The following is a 13,052-nucleotide window of genomic DNA, read 5'->3' on the forward strand; positions in this document are numbered from 1 at the left end:
TTACGGTGAGAAGTTCCGGCAGAGGTAGATTTCATTTACAGGCTGACACCTTGAAGCTGCTGAGTAAAATCCGCCCACACCTCACAGTGATCATCAGCTATCTGAAATAATAATCTGAAAGTAGGAGGTCTGTTTAACATGCATTCTTATATTTATTCCGGTTTTTACATGGGTGATATTAGTCAGGTGTTGGCTGATCCTGAGAGATGAAGCATAGAAAATGAAGGTGGAGTCAAAAAGCCGAATCCAGTTTTTGAGCGAATCACTCATCATCAATTAAACTGAAACAGGTCAGGACAGAGAAAAAAATTACAAGGGAGAAAGTGATAATCAGTTCCCAAGAGAAAAGTTATGACTCACACATGAAAGACCTCCATAATGAATGCTCACTGTGTGTGACTGTGTGAGCGTGTGTGCGTCTGTCTGAGTGAAAATGTAGAGGGTCACTGAGCAATTAGATATTGCCTAATGCCAACAAGTGATAATCATCTCCTCTGCTTCATATCTCACTGTCATAAATCTTTATCTCTCAACATTCTGCTTGGAGAGCTGTCTCAGTTTCAGGTCATATTATTAACACTTTCAGTCGGCTTGGCAGCTTCAGACTATATTAACCTTGCTAATCCACACCTCCTCAAGCAATCGAAGATTAGCTCCACAAGGGAGGTAAAAACACCCTGTACTAACAGTGAGTGAACTCAAACCAATCGATGTTTAAATTAAAAATGTAGCAGATGCTCAAAGGACAGAGCACTTGCTGTCACAATCTCAATCTCTGCCCATCTGATCTGCTTGGACTCACGCTAACCCCTGTATTTCACCCGTGTAAATAATAAATTTCTTACGATTACCTGCCTGCTGTCTAACCTGTGGTCTGCATCTGGGTCTTCAATAGAATGTGACACCTGTTCCTTTTTATACATTAAGAGGATAGAAACACTGTTACCGCTCAATATGTGAAATTCTACACATAACTTTGTGAAGAAGGACTGTTGTTAGTTTTCTGTAGCCAGTCTCCCTCACTCTGCTTCCTCTACCTCAGTTACTGAAGATAAGGGACAAGCTGTTGCTGGATCCAACTGAAAGTTATATTGTACATGACAGAAAAAAATGATTGTATAGCATTTCATTTTGTAAAGGCAGTGCATGCGTGAAGGAAGGACATTTTGGGACCTGCAAATGTTCTGTTTTTTGCAGAGAAATGTCCATTAAATATGAAGAAACCACCATCAGTGGTTTGCTAAACACTGGAAAAAGGGAAACGCAGCTGCCTGTATGTGGCCACATTCACTGTTAAAAGATCACATGACATAAAGTGGCCCAAAAAAGAAGCTCTAATGCATATGCTCTCAGCTGGCCCAGCCAGTGAAGGAGACCCTAGTGTACGCGTTCTTCGGGCCTACAATAATGTAGAACGCCTGCAACTATTTAGTTGTGTGTGCCTGGTGAGGAACCTTTATAGGAATGAATGGGTGGTATCTAGATTTTAATACATCCACATAGCAAACAACTAGCAGCACATTTCAAGTTCACTAATTAACTGGTTATATTTCCTTTGCTTAATTGCTACAAAAATTGAAGTATAAAAACACACTGTGGTTTCACAGTGGTGGGTAGAGCAGTCGTCTCCCAACCATGAGGTTGGAGGTTCAAATCTCAGTGCCAGCAGTCCATGTGTTGAAGTGTCCTTGGGCAAGACACTGAATCCCCTGTTGCCCCCGATGGTTAGAGCCATTGGTTGAGTTGGCGCCACAGATGGCTACCATCGGTTCTGTACCGGAAACAAATTCCTTGTGTGTGTAATAGATTTGGCCATACAATTCATTCTATTTCCTGGCCTGTAACGGTGACTTCATAGCATCTTGTCATAACCATAAACTTGCCCTTCAGCCTTGGTGAGCTTAGAGTTTATTTTGCTGCTTTATTCTAATCTAATCTATCCATTGTATATGTTAGTACAGTAATAGCCATTTGAGTTTTCACTGCTTTTGTGAAGTGTGCTGGGACACGTCTGTGTATTAATGCATTTTAATTAAATATTGACTTTGCTTAGGTGAATTGTGTTAGCTGTGAACAGAGCCAGTTTAGCTTTTTCCCTGACTCTGTGTGCTATGCTAAGATAACCAACCACTGGCTAAAGCTTCACATTTCATCTAACTTTTAGCAAGAAACAGAATTAGCAAAAGTTCCTAAGATATGACACTATTCCTTTAAAATGTAAAAATTTAATCATTAAATGTAATCAGATCAATAATTACTGTACTGGCTAGTGAAATAATGAGCATTAGGAGACAGAAAAACTTCATTTACCTTACTGCCAAGGCAGTGCTGCATTTGACTGTGTGCCCCTGCCTGTAGATACATTTGAACACTTGCAAACATCTGACAGCTTTCATATCTCTGTCGGCTGAGTTGCTTTGAATGGGGTCTGCTGTTGAGTTTCAGATTTATGACACAAGCAATTTGTTATACACATAGGCTATGTCATTCTACAGTAGCTGTTTATGATGTGTTGTTATGCAACTGTTGTGCCTACAGTAGTGGTAGCTTGTAGAACAACATTTCAGACATCACTTGCTGCTCTGTAAACAGTCTATACAAATCTATCTATGAAACATGTGGGTCTTGTGTTTTCTTTGTGAGCTGGAAAAAGCCCGGGCAGGCATGGCTTCATATACTGCATATACTGTACATATGATCAGTTATCTACAGGAATGAGACAAAAAAAACAGGACAATATGGGAAAGACATCATCACTTGCTGTTTTTTGGCAGCACGCAAATGTTTTTTTTTTCTTTTTTTGCCATCAAACAGCAAGCATTGTTGCATTGTTAATCATCTTTAGCAAAACATGAATTCCAGTTGAAAATATTCCCATCATCCATTAGCTCAAATCAACAGATTAAACAGGTGGCTGGTGGCTCATGTAGTAACACACTTGTAAAAAATGAAATGTTAAGATATTCATGAATGGGGAACCAGTGAGATGAACCATTTGACATCTGTTTTAAAGACAGAAGCTCACAGGAAGAAGCGACATGTTTAGCTGATGAAAAAAAAATAAGGGGAAGAGGGGTCTGGTGGTCACTGTTTGGTAATTGAGGACAGCTACCAGGTGTAAATGCAGGCCAGGTAACTCCTGTCTCATACATGATCACATGCTCACACCCCACTTGAACCTGGAAGAAGACAATGAGGAGCAAAAAAAAAAATGGGGTTATGAGGCAGCATTTCTACTTTGACTTGAGGGGGGTTTTCATGGGAGAAGTGAGAGAGAAAATGAGGTCACTTTGCTGGGTGACTTGCTGGAGTCTTGACCTGGTTCTACTAAGCTTCACTCTATCAGTGGTTTGTGTGATGCCATCAAAGGACTGATATCTCACCAGCACAGTGACATTTAACTTCTCTCCCTTTCTCTTTTTTCATCTCTCCCAAACACACATGTATCTTCATGTGCTCTCTCTCTCCCTCTCTGTCTCCCCATTTCACCCTCTCTTTTATGTAGGACATATCGTGTATATAGATAGACATTTTCAGTGTCTCAGTCCCCAGGAAATTTCACTGGAAAACTTCCAAAGAACAGATTGCCCCACTTTTCTGCCACTAAACTGGAACGGCCAATTTCTTTCCCTCCTCGCTTGACATCTACACACAAAATGGCAATCTGATGCATGCAAACTGTTACAAGCCTCCTGTACAGCTTGTTTGTTTGTGTGTGTGTTCAACAGAAAGGATTCACAATAACATCTATCACTGCAATCCCAGATGAAGCTGCAGATACAGATGGATAGAAGTTAATAATGTGCTTAAATTTGACGTGTGCGTCTCCTGAGCATGCATGCAACTGTCCTCCAGCATCAAAGTGTTTAGGTGGGATCTGTACATTACAGAAAATATCAATCTAAACAGCAGGGATCCAGAGGATCTCACACAAAAAAGAATGAAGCCACGTGTTCTACTCACGATCTTACGTAAAAATCCCTTGTGTTATTAAACTAGGGTGAGCACCAGCGGAGGAACCTCGTTTGAGAGAAGAGTATGGGGTGTGCAGTGGCGTCACTGGTGTCCTCTTGATGAAAAATTTACAGAATTAGGCCCAAGACACCTTCGAAAAGAACATGAGCACAGTTGGTGTCCCAGAATCACTCACCCATCCAATCATATCAGCACTCAGCATGCCAACAGGAGGACTAACTGTTCATACTGCTCAACAACATAAAGTGTTCAGCCAAGCTAAAAAAAAAAACACTATATATCATAAACAACTAGCCTTTCTACTTTCAAGCTGCAAATCTATAGTTACTTTAACCAATCCTGTGATCTAAACCCAGGCTTCTAAAACAGTAGCTCAGACATTAATGCTAACAAGAAATCACAAACCTTTCACACAGGCAACAAGCCCAAGCATATGTAACCACTTCCACTCCTCTAATATTTGAGGATCAAAAGAAATAGCACAGCAGTACAGGAGAAGGATTTAGAGATGTTGGGGAAGAAACAATAAAATAAAGCTCCGAAGTGAGTGGGTGTATGGAACTACATAAAGATGCAAACAAAGAAATAAGCTGAGGAGCTCATATTTTCCATAAAATTCCACATCTGTTGTGTGCATACTGATATTTAAATGAATATTGAAAACATAGGTATAAGTTAGTTGGTGTAAGTTTGCATGAACTGATGCAATGCAGTGATGCATGGCAATACATTCAGCCAAATACTGTATGTTTAAGATTGCAAGGACACACACACCTTGATATTTTATAACAACATGTTTATTGCTTTTATTAACTGTTTGCCCAGAAAAAAAATGTGAAAATCACCCATCACAGTTTTCAAAGGTCCAGAGTCACAGCTTCAGATATCTTGTTTCCTCTGACCAACAGTCCAGAGCCCAAAGCCAACTGTCATGTGAAGAAAAGAAAATCACAAAATCCTCACAAACCAGAAGCTAGAACTAGAGAATGCTTGGTATGTTGCTTTTAAAATGAAATAAAAGATTTACTGGACCTTTTTGTGTTGATCGACTACTTAATTAACTGACTTTTAGAGCCAACTCTTGTTCAAGCACAAAGAGCATTTTTCTGCGTGTATGTAAGAAGCCAGAGTGTTTGTTAAATCTTCTCTGTTCTCCCACAGAGGAGATGAAGACAGTCAATCAGCTAGGGAGCAGAGAGCTGAGATCACATTTAAACAGCCTGCTAATTAATTAGCTTTATTTGTCATCACCACTACATTTCTGTGGGACTGCTCAGAATCTGTACTGTTCTCTGCTAGCAGCTGCAGTCTACAGTACATCCTGCCTGTTTCAGAGAGCTAAATTTTATCGTAAATCACACAGACTCATCTCACTTGTCTAGCTGAAGCGGTGGCTCTGCTCCGAGTGCCAGGACACACTATCTAGGGCCTCACTGATGGCCAAGTTGGGGCTATCAGTTGGCAGCGCATGCGGAGCTCATGAATAAATCAGTCCCACTGGGAGTAGCTGTAGGGGGAGGGGACTGCCTGAACATACGAGGGGCTGTGAAATATTAAAGACGGATGCTGTTCCAGGGCTGCAGGCACCAAATGGGAGCATTACCATGTGGCAACCTCCAGGTTGTCCCTTTTGTTTGCAACAGAAACAAATCACCCATCCAACTTCCCGACACACTGTCTGTCACATTCATAGGAGCCTGCAGGATCTCTTTGGAACAGTGTCCTTTGAAATCCTGTCAGAAAGTGCCAGCCATCAGCAGAGTCAGTGTAGCAGTCAGTGGATTTTGATCTTGATCAACTGGGAGTAGACCAAAGCTGTGGCTGTGCAGCGATGACAAGACTAAAAAGTCAGGTTTTATAAAGTGGTTTGAATTACCCACCTTCAACCAGGAGACAGGATGAGAGCTGTGGCAAACTCTCACTTCTGCACACTCAAAATGAGGTAAACACAAGCAGCTGGCCAAAGCTGCCACTGTTTGAGAAAGTCGTGTTTGATCAAGTGGGGGGCATGGTGGGGGTGGGGGGTGAATAAGCTCACTGAAGTTGCAGTTCAGCCGTAGCTGAATCAGCACATCTTCCAGGAGGCTCTGTGGTTTTTGTGGCTTTACATTTCAAGGCTTCTGAATGGAAAAGCTATTTCCTCAGACTGATACAGCATCACAAATAGACACATCACCTAAACACATCCACTCTGCTCCTCCTAAGTAATAAACATATAATGTATATAAGTACTATATTTTTGATACTTTTTTGTATTCTTTGCTGATAATAGTTTTGAATGCAGAGTAATTTTACATTAGGGAATTGCTTCTGCTGAAGTCACATTCTCTTCAGCTGATCTTTAAGCAGATATGACATTGTCATTAATGTGATATGGGACATTACTGTTGTTGCTGCATTGTCCTTTATTTCCCAGCATCCCTGTTGTCTCGTACAGAAACGGGTTCACCTTCTTGCACTTCACTTCTAGGACTCAGCCACAGTAACAAAAGAAGATGAGGAGCAGATTTTCAGTCAGACTTCATCCACTCGAACTGTGGAGGGGGTAAACAATCATATAGTCACTGTTTTAATCTGAGCTATGTAGGCCAATCAGCATGGCTTCACATCAAGCCTATCATGTGGGTTACAGCACATCTCCTTTGGCTCTATCCTCCCTCTGTTTTCAGCTTGTGTCTTCTTCTACTCTCACTGTTCTAGTCCTTCTCACCCTATTGGACTAACAATGTCAATAACTCTTCTGATGAAACACCTGAACTTTGCACAGTTTAAAGGACGACATGTTGTGTTGCATGCAAGTTGATGCCCACTCTAAGTCTGAGTATGTCATTGGGAATGTTTCTTGTTGTGCACATCACCATCAGGCCCCTCCCCTCTGTCTGCTATGCAGCTCTGCCCATTGTGAAGGAACTCACACCGGCTGGCATGCAGGCGAGCTGGCAAGATGTACTGTATCTCATATATCACCTCCTATTCATGCTGCCACAGCTCCCTTCCACTGTTACTATAAATACTGCCAGCTGTGTTTCCATTATTAATGCAGCAAGATGCACAAAGCTTCTCTAGTCTGAACATCGTCGATTCATCATCTCCCCTGAACTCTATAAACACCCACTGTTGCCTACTGCTGGTGCAAACACACACACACACATAAACAAGCAGCTAAGGTGCCTGCACACACATCAACACACACTTTTGTCCGTGACAAGTTCATTGGTGGAGGAAGAGGCAGGCAGAGATGGAAAATCAGCATGGAAGCCAAACATAATACATTGCATCTTGATAGCAGGTCAGTTGCTGTTTGAAAAAGACAAAAGAAAGCAGAGGGCTGTAGCGAGCAGAATTAAGGCTCTCTTCTGTGTTGTTGAGACATGGTAACAAATTGAGATAATACTGCTGTTTAAGGAAGTTGCAGACAGAGAAAGGAAATAATAACCTGTATTTAACAAAGCCAACCACTACATGCTTGTTTCATCAGCTGCAGCAGTTTCCCTGACAGGGTTATGCTGTGACAAAAACAAAAACCATGCAGCCTGACACCTTTCAATCACAAATCGCAAACCTGACACCGATTGGAGTTTGCACAAAGCACCGCATCATACACACTGACAGCAATGTCACAAAGGTCTTACATATATTTTAACACATGGAAGACTTTAACTGCTAACCGATGCATCATAAATAAATAATAATAAGGGACATGCAGCAATATGTACTGCCAAAGAACATTGCCTGCTAATCAGGAATAATTTGACTTCATATGGCACAATGCCTTCTACAGCTTACACAGATCTTACAGATCTCTCTGTTTAGTTGTACCATATAAGCCTGTCACAGATAAAAGAACACTTGCTGTGGATGGAACACAGTACTATCATGCTGTAGCACTGCAATCGAGGCCAATGAGAATTTCCATATATATATATATGTGTGTATATTCTGCACATTTTTTTTATCCTTAACAGGTTTTTGCAGTTAACACATTTACCGCCTGAAAGTTGATATGAATAGTATTTTAACGTAAGAAACTTATATCTGTTGTCTTTCCCACAGGACCTGAAGGCAGCATTAGCTTATGTTTATGCTGTTGCCTTCAGTGACAAATCACACCCCGCCCTATACTCTGGAAAAACCCAGGGCCTTTCCTGCCCCACCGCTGCCATGCATCTGCTGCTGCTAAAAATAGCAGCCCCACTTTGATGATGTAGCGGTGACTGTTGGGAGAACACAAACCCACATCTCTGGCTCTCAATGGTGCAATTAGCCCTAATAAACTGAGAGTGAATTCATGATTTCTTGGAGTAGCTTGGTCAAAGCCATCCAAATCCCTTGGCCCCCACCACCATCCCCTCTAATTACTATGAATGGAGTCATTGCAATGGGACAGATGTGATTTGTTTGTGAGGAAACAAGAAAGTGAGAGCAACATAGCATTAGAGGACAGGATACAGATGTAGTAGTGTGTGTGTGGGTGAGTGTGTTGGTGTGTGTACATGTGGTGGGGTATCCCTTTAGGAACTAAAGCCTGGCTGAGCAACATTTCTACAAATACATACACAAGTAAAGACATATGCAACCAGAACATCTTGTATTATGTCAGATACACAGAACAAAACACATGCCATGGTCCCTTATATTTTAAAGGTGCATTAACTAAGATCTTACACATTGTCTGATAATTCAAGTGAAGTTGGGACAGGACAATGTTTCTCTCTGCTACAATACCCCCCTTCATGACACTCTCCTGCCTACAGTGCTTCTGTTGTTATTCCAGCTTCATTACCCTGAGCTGTCAAAGTCTGGTCTGTTAGCCCCACCTTCCACATGGTGAGGGTTATAAGTATCATTTTTTAACCACTAGTAGCCATTTTCTATAAAGTGAAACTGGAACATCTGGGGTTTATTCCAAGTTAAAAGAAAAACAAATTCAAAATCCCACTGAGATTTATAACTACACTAATAATTAAAACCATCTTTCAACAGAGCATTTCTCAACAGTATGCCATGTGCATCGCTCCATATGTTTAGAAAGGAGAGGTGTTTCATGGCATGAGTTTTCTACATCACGCCAGGCAGAGAACAGTTTGTAATAATGCCACCTTTGTCTTCCAAACACCACACAGAACATTACTCTGGTATGATGAAACAGCTGCAGAAAGTGGAATGATTCATAGAACCTGACACAGAGTGACTCACTTAGTGATAGGTAGATAGACGACAGAAGAAGAGGAAGGAGGTAAAACGAGAGGCAGGACAATGTTGAAGTAGGACAGAGCGCAGGGGAGGCCTGTCTGTCCCAGATTAGTCGTTTACTGCCGGCATGAGATGGAGAAGAAATGAGAGAGATAGGGGAAAAGAAAGAAAGGAGTGAGAGAGCAAACGAGATGGCTAAATCTGGAGTTATGAACTACTCCCCCCCCCCCCAGCACCTAGCAAATATTGAATAAAAAGTTGAGCTCCACTCACTACACTGGAACAAATAAACCAGGAGAGAGACTGAAAATCATATAAGCCCTCAAAGAAAATAAAGCTCTGACAGTCGAACTCTGACAACTTGTCAGTATGGCCACAGCTAAACAGAGGGATAATTGGTCCAGAAGGCACTGCATTTACCCATGTTCTCTTTTTTTCACACCCGCGTGTGAGAAAATCCTGAATAAATATTTCTTGAAATAATACAGTTAATTACAATTAATGAACTTCATCTCCATCAACACCTGTTTTTCTCTTTGAGTCAGGTAAGCTCTGTCCGTGTGTGGTTATAAATCCTCTTTTAAGCTTTGCTGAGCTGATTTAGTGGTGGGAAGAGATTCTGATCCCCCGATCCCCAAAGAGGAATCGGCATGTCAACTGTGTGCTGTGTCCTCTGTGTCTGAACCTGTAGTGTGGTGTTTCGTAAACCTTACCAACCAAGGAGGAATTAATGGTATTCCCCAGTTAAACTTGGGATGAATGTTAATTTAGCCACTAGGGCAGCAAATCGTGTTGTTTGTTGGGCCAAGATTCTCTTTGTACCAAACAACATCTCATGTAGGAGCGACATGACAATCAGTTAACACTCAATGGGAGCTGCATCAGCCTGTTGAACCAGATCAAATCAACTTCCTCAGGGCAAATTAACTGAGCTCCCTGGGAGTCATACCAAACATAACTGGACTCAGCTGAACTGGGCTGCACTGTTTGAGGCTGTTAGTGTTTTCTCATCATTCACAGTCCTAAAGCTTCACAGAAGAATGGCTCCATTCACTGACCAGTTACCTGTTACTGGGGCATATAAGAAGAGGTGATGGTGTAAACTAGTTGTAGAGTATTGCCAGTATAGACAGCTGAGGTGAAAACAGAACTTTCCTTGTTTTATTCAAGCAAATGGAACAAATTAAAATTCCCACTAGCATTTGTAACAAGTAAACATCTAGCCTTGAAACAGAGCTCTTGTCAGTGGTATGTCAAACATTTCTTCATTCAAAACGACAAATGAACAAACCAGAAAATGCATCCCCTGCAATGATCGCCTCCATCATCCCCAGATCTGGCTTTAAAACTGCAGATTAGTCAGAGAAACGTGACACTGATTGAACTCCTTTGATCAAACGTGGATTCTAGTGTGTCTGGTAGGTTAAGACATTTCTTATATGAACGAGCGAAGCACCACTGAAACTTATCTATGGAGATGGTAGCAATGACTTAGTGCATAGTAACTGCTTGACATCAGCAAATGATGAGTGTGTTTGAACTTAGAGTACCACTCAAAGCAAAGACTGAATCACAGATCTGTTCACCAGCACTTTACAGAATAATCACTACACACTGACATAAGCACTTCACTTTTAATACAGGATACTGTATATGCACCATTAATGTACTGATGGTGGGGTTCAAAATGCTACTCACAGTGAGTAAAGTTGGCTGTCTTCTGTCGTTATCTGCTCACCTGTCCTCGGCCTCCCTGTCCCTGAGGCAGCACATCACATACAGAGCATGAATAGCATGTGCATGTGTTTGATACTATGGCTGTGTGTGGGCCATGTGCCCGCCCTCTGCTGTTGTTCAAATCTCTGTGAAATCAAAAATGAATGCACAGCTGTGTCTCTCATGCCTTAATGCCTCCACTGACAACTTAGTCGCAGTTGAGCTTTCAGTCTTGATACATTATGCTGAAATTGTCCTTACTGTTTGTGCAATACAGAAGTAGCTTATGTGTATTTATGTGTGCCATCGCCTTCCTGTAGGCTGTGTTGATTGGAGACAATGACATCTATAGACAGACAAAACTCAGGCAGAGAGATAATTACAGGGGCAGAGTGAACACTTATTCCCAGCTGGCAGGGTGACCCTTTTTCTTGTAAAGGTGGCTGCTACAATGAGAGGACAGCAGTTTGAACATCCACTATCAAATTCATCTGCTATTTATCACATGGCAAAAAAATACCTACAACATCCCTTGAAAGGGTCAGTGCATCTAGGTCCATGTTCACCTATGCATACTCTGCCTTTACATCCTACAGCCAATATGTCAGGTTAGCCAAAGTGGGATTTACTACATGATTTCATGCACTGGTTAGCCTTTTACTGTGAACACGGAGCAGTGAGCTGCTGTGTGTGCTAGATCCTCAGCAGTCCTTGGCATGCAGGCAAATGTATGTGGGAGGGATTATCAGTCTGACACAAAGCTAAATCCAACAGTTAACAGCATCCCTCATACATTATCTGTTTTTATAAATTGTGCCTTATAAATGTTCTGATTCCCTCTCTTGTCTTGTGTTCACCTGGTCTACAAATCTTTGTCCCTCCACTGCTGCATCTCTATTCTCCAACTTTCTCTTATGTTTTCTCTTCTTCTGCCTCTCTATGAAGCTGGGATAGTACAGTCATCTGCAGGCATCAAGGAGAAATGCACTGCAAACACTGCTTCATAAGCCTTCCTTGTGTCTGTGCATCCCTCAGCACATCTGTTTTACTTTTCTCTTTTCATTTTATGTTCAGCTAAAGCTACGTATGGTATGCACAGACAGCCACGTGACAGAGGAACTTATGTTTCACATCAATGCAGTAAACCTGAACATGCAAACCCCTCCCACCTCCTGCTGCACACACAGACACACACCCTTTTGACTTCACCACTATCCCTCTACAAACATGAAATCATCCTCTCCTCCTCCTTTGCCATGTAACCTGCTCCATCTCCATGCACATCTCCTTGACAGAAGAGAATAAAGAAAAACAGAAAAAATAGGAAAATATTCTTACTGTCTTTTACAATCCCTGATGAAATACAGAAATCCCTCTTCTGGAAAAGAAGAAGTAAAGAAGACAAGAGGGGGAGCCCAGCGGTTGTCAGTTGCAGGGGAATAAGGAGTGAGGAGGGGTGAGCGAGAAGATGATGAAGAAGACTGTGGCAAAAGGAGAAATAAGAGAAGCCAATCACTGCTGCAACAATGGAGACCTTCCTCCTTCACAGCCACCGCCGACGCCACGGGAAATTACAAGTTGTCCAGCATGCTGCTGTACACTGAGGCATGGAGTATTATCCTCAGCTCCCAGCCCGTCCTCCAGCAGCAGCAGCTCTGTAGTAACACTTCGGCAATCTCCCCATCCCTCACTTGCTACCTCCCCTTCTCCTTCCCTCCAGCATGTTCAGAGTACCCCCCCCTCCAATACTGGTTGGCTGGTTTCTTTACCTCACACCACTCACTACAGGGCATACTCCTACCTCCCTCCTTCCCTCTCCCTCTCTCTGTGTGTGTCTTTGATGTTATGGAGTTAGACTCTTAGCTGTGAAAAGAATCAGTGTTCTTCATTCTCACAGAACTGAAAGCACCATAGACACAATGGGATCCACCCAGTGGTGCAGAGATACACACAGACACACACGCCACAATACATAAAAGATTATCGAGTAATTACTATAGGTTATCAACAACGAAACTGCACACATCAATTGGAACAAAACTTCTTATTTCTAATAAATACCTGACATAATCAAATGATTATTTCCAAACGAAAGATGCAGAGCAGCATAAACTGTAGCAGTGCAGCTAGCATGCAGTCTCACAGAGAAATATGAATTAGGAGTGACA

The 13,052-nt window shown here is 42.0% G+C and overlaps 1 protein-coding gene across 1 annotated transcript in view; it reads right to left on the reverse strand.

The window, feature by feature from the left end:
• Positions 1 to 12,565, reverse strand: part of shank1 (SH3 and multiple ankyrin repeat domains 1) — a 97,596-nt gene extending 85,031 nt beyond the window's left edge. Inside the window, 1 exon segment of the mRNA XM_020605443.1 lies at positions 12,223 to 12,565. The gene's annotated coding sequence lies outside the window, so the exon portion shown is untranslated.
• Between the last annotated feature and the right edge of the window lie 487 nt (positions 12,566 to 13,052).

The sequence above is a fragment of the Monopterus albus genome, unplaced genomic scaffold (genome assembly GCF_001952655.1).
Source record: "Monopterus albus unplaced genomic scaffold, M_albus_1.0 scaffold70.1, whole genome shotgun sequence".
Classification (NCBI taxonomy): Eukaryota; Metazoa; Chordata; class Actinopteri; order Synbranchiformes; family Synbranchidae; genus Monopterus; species Monopterus albus.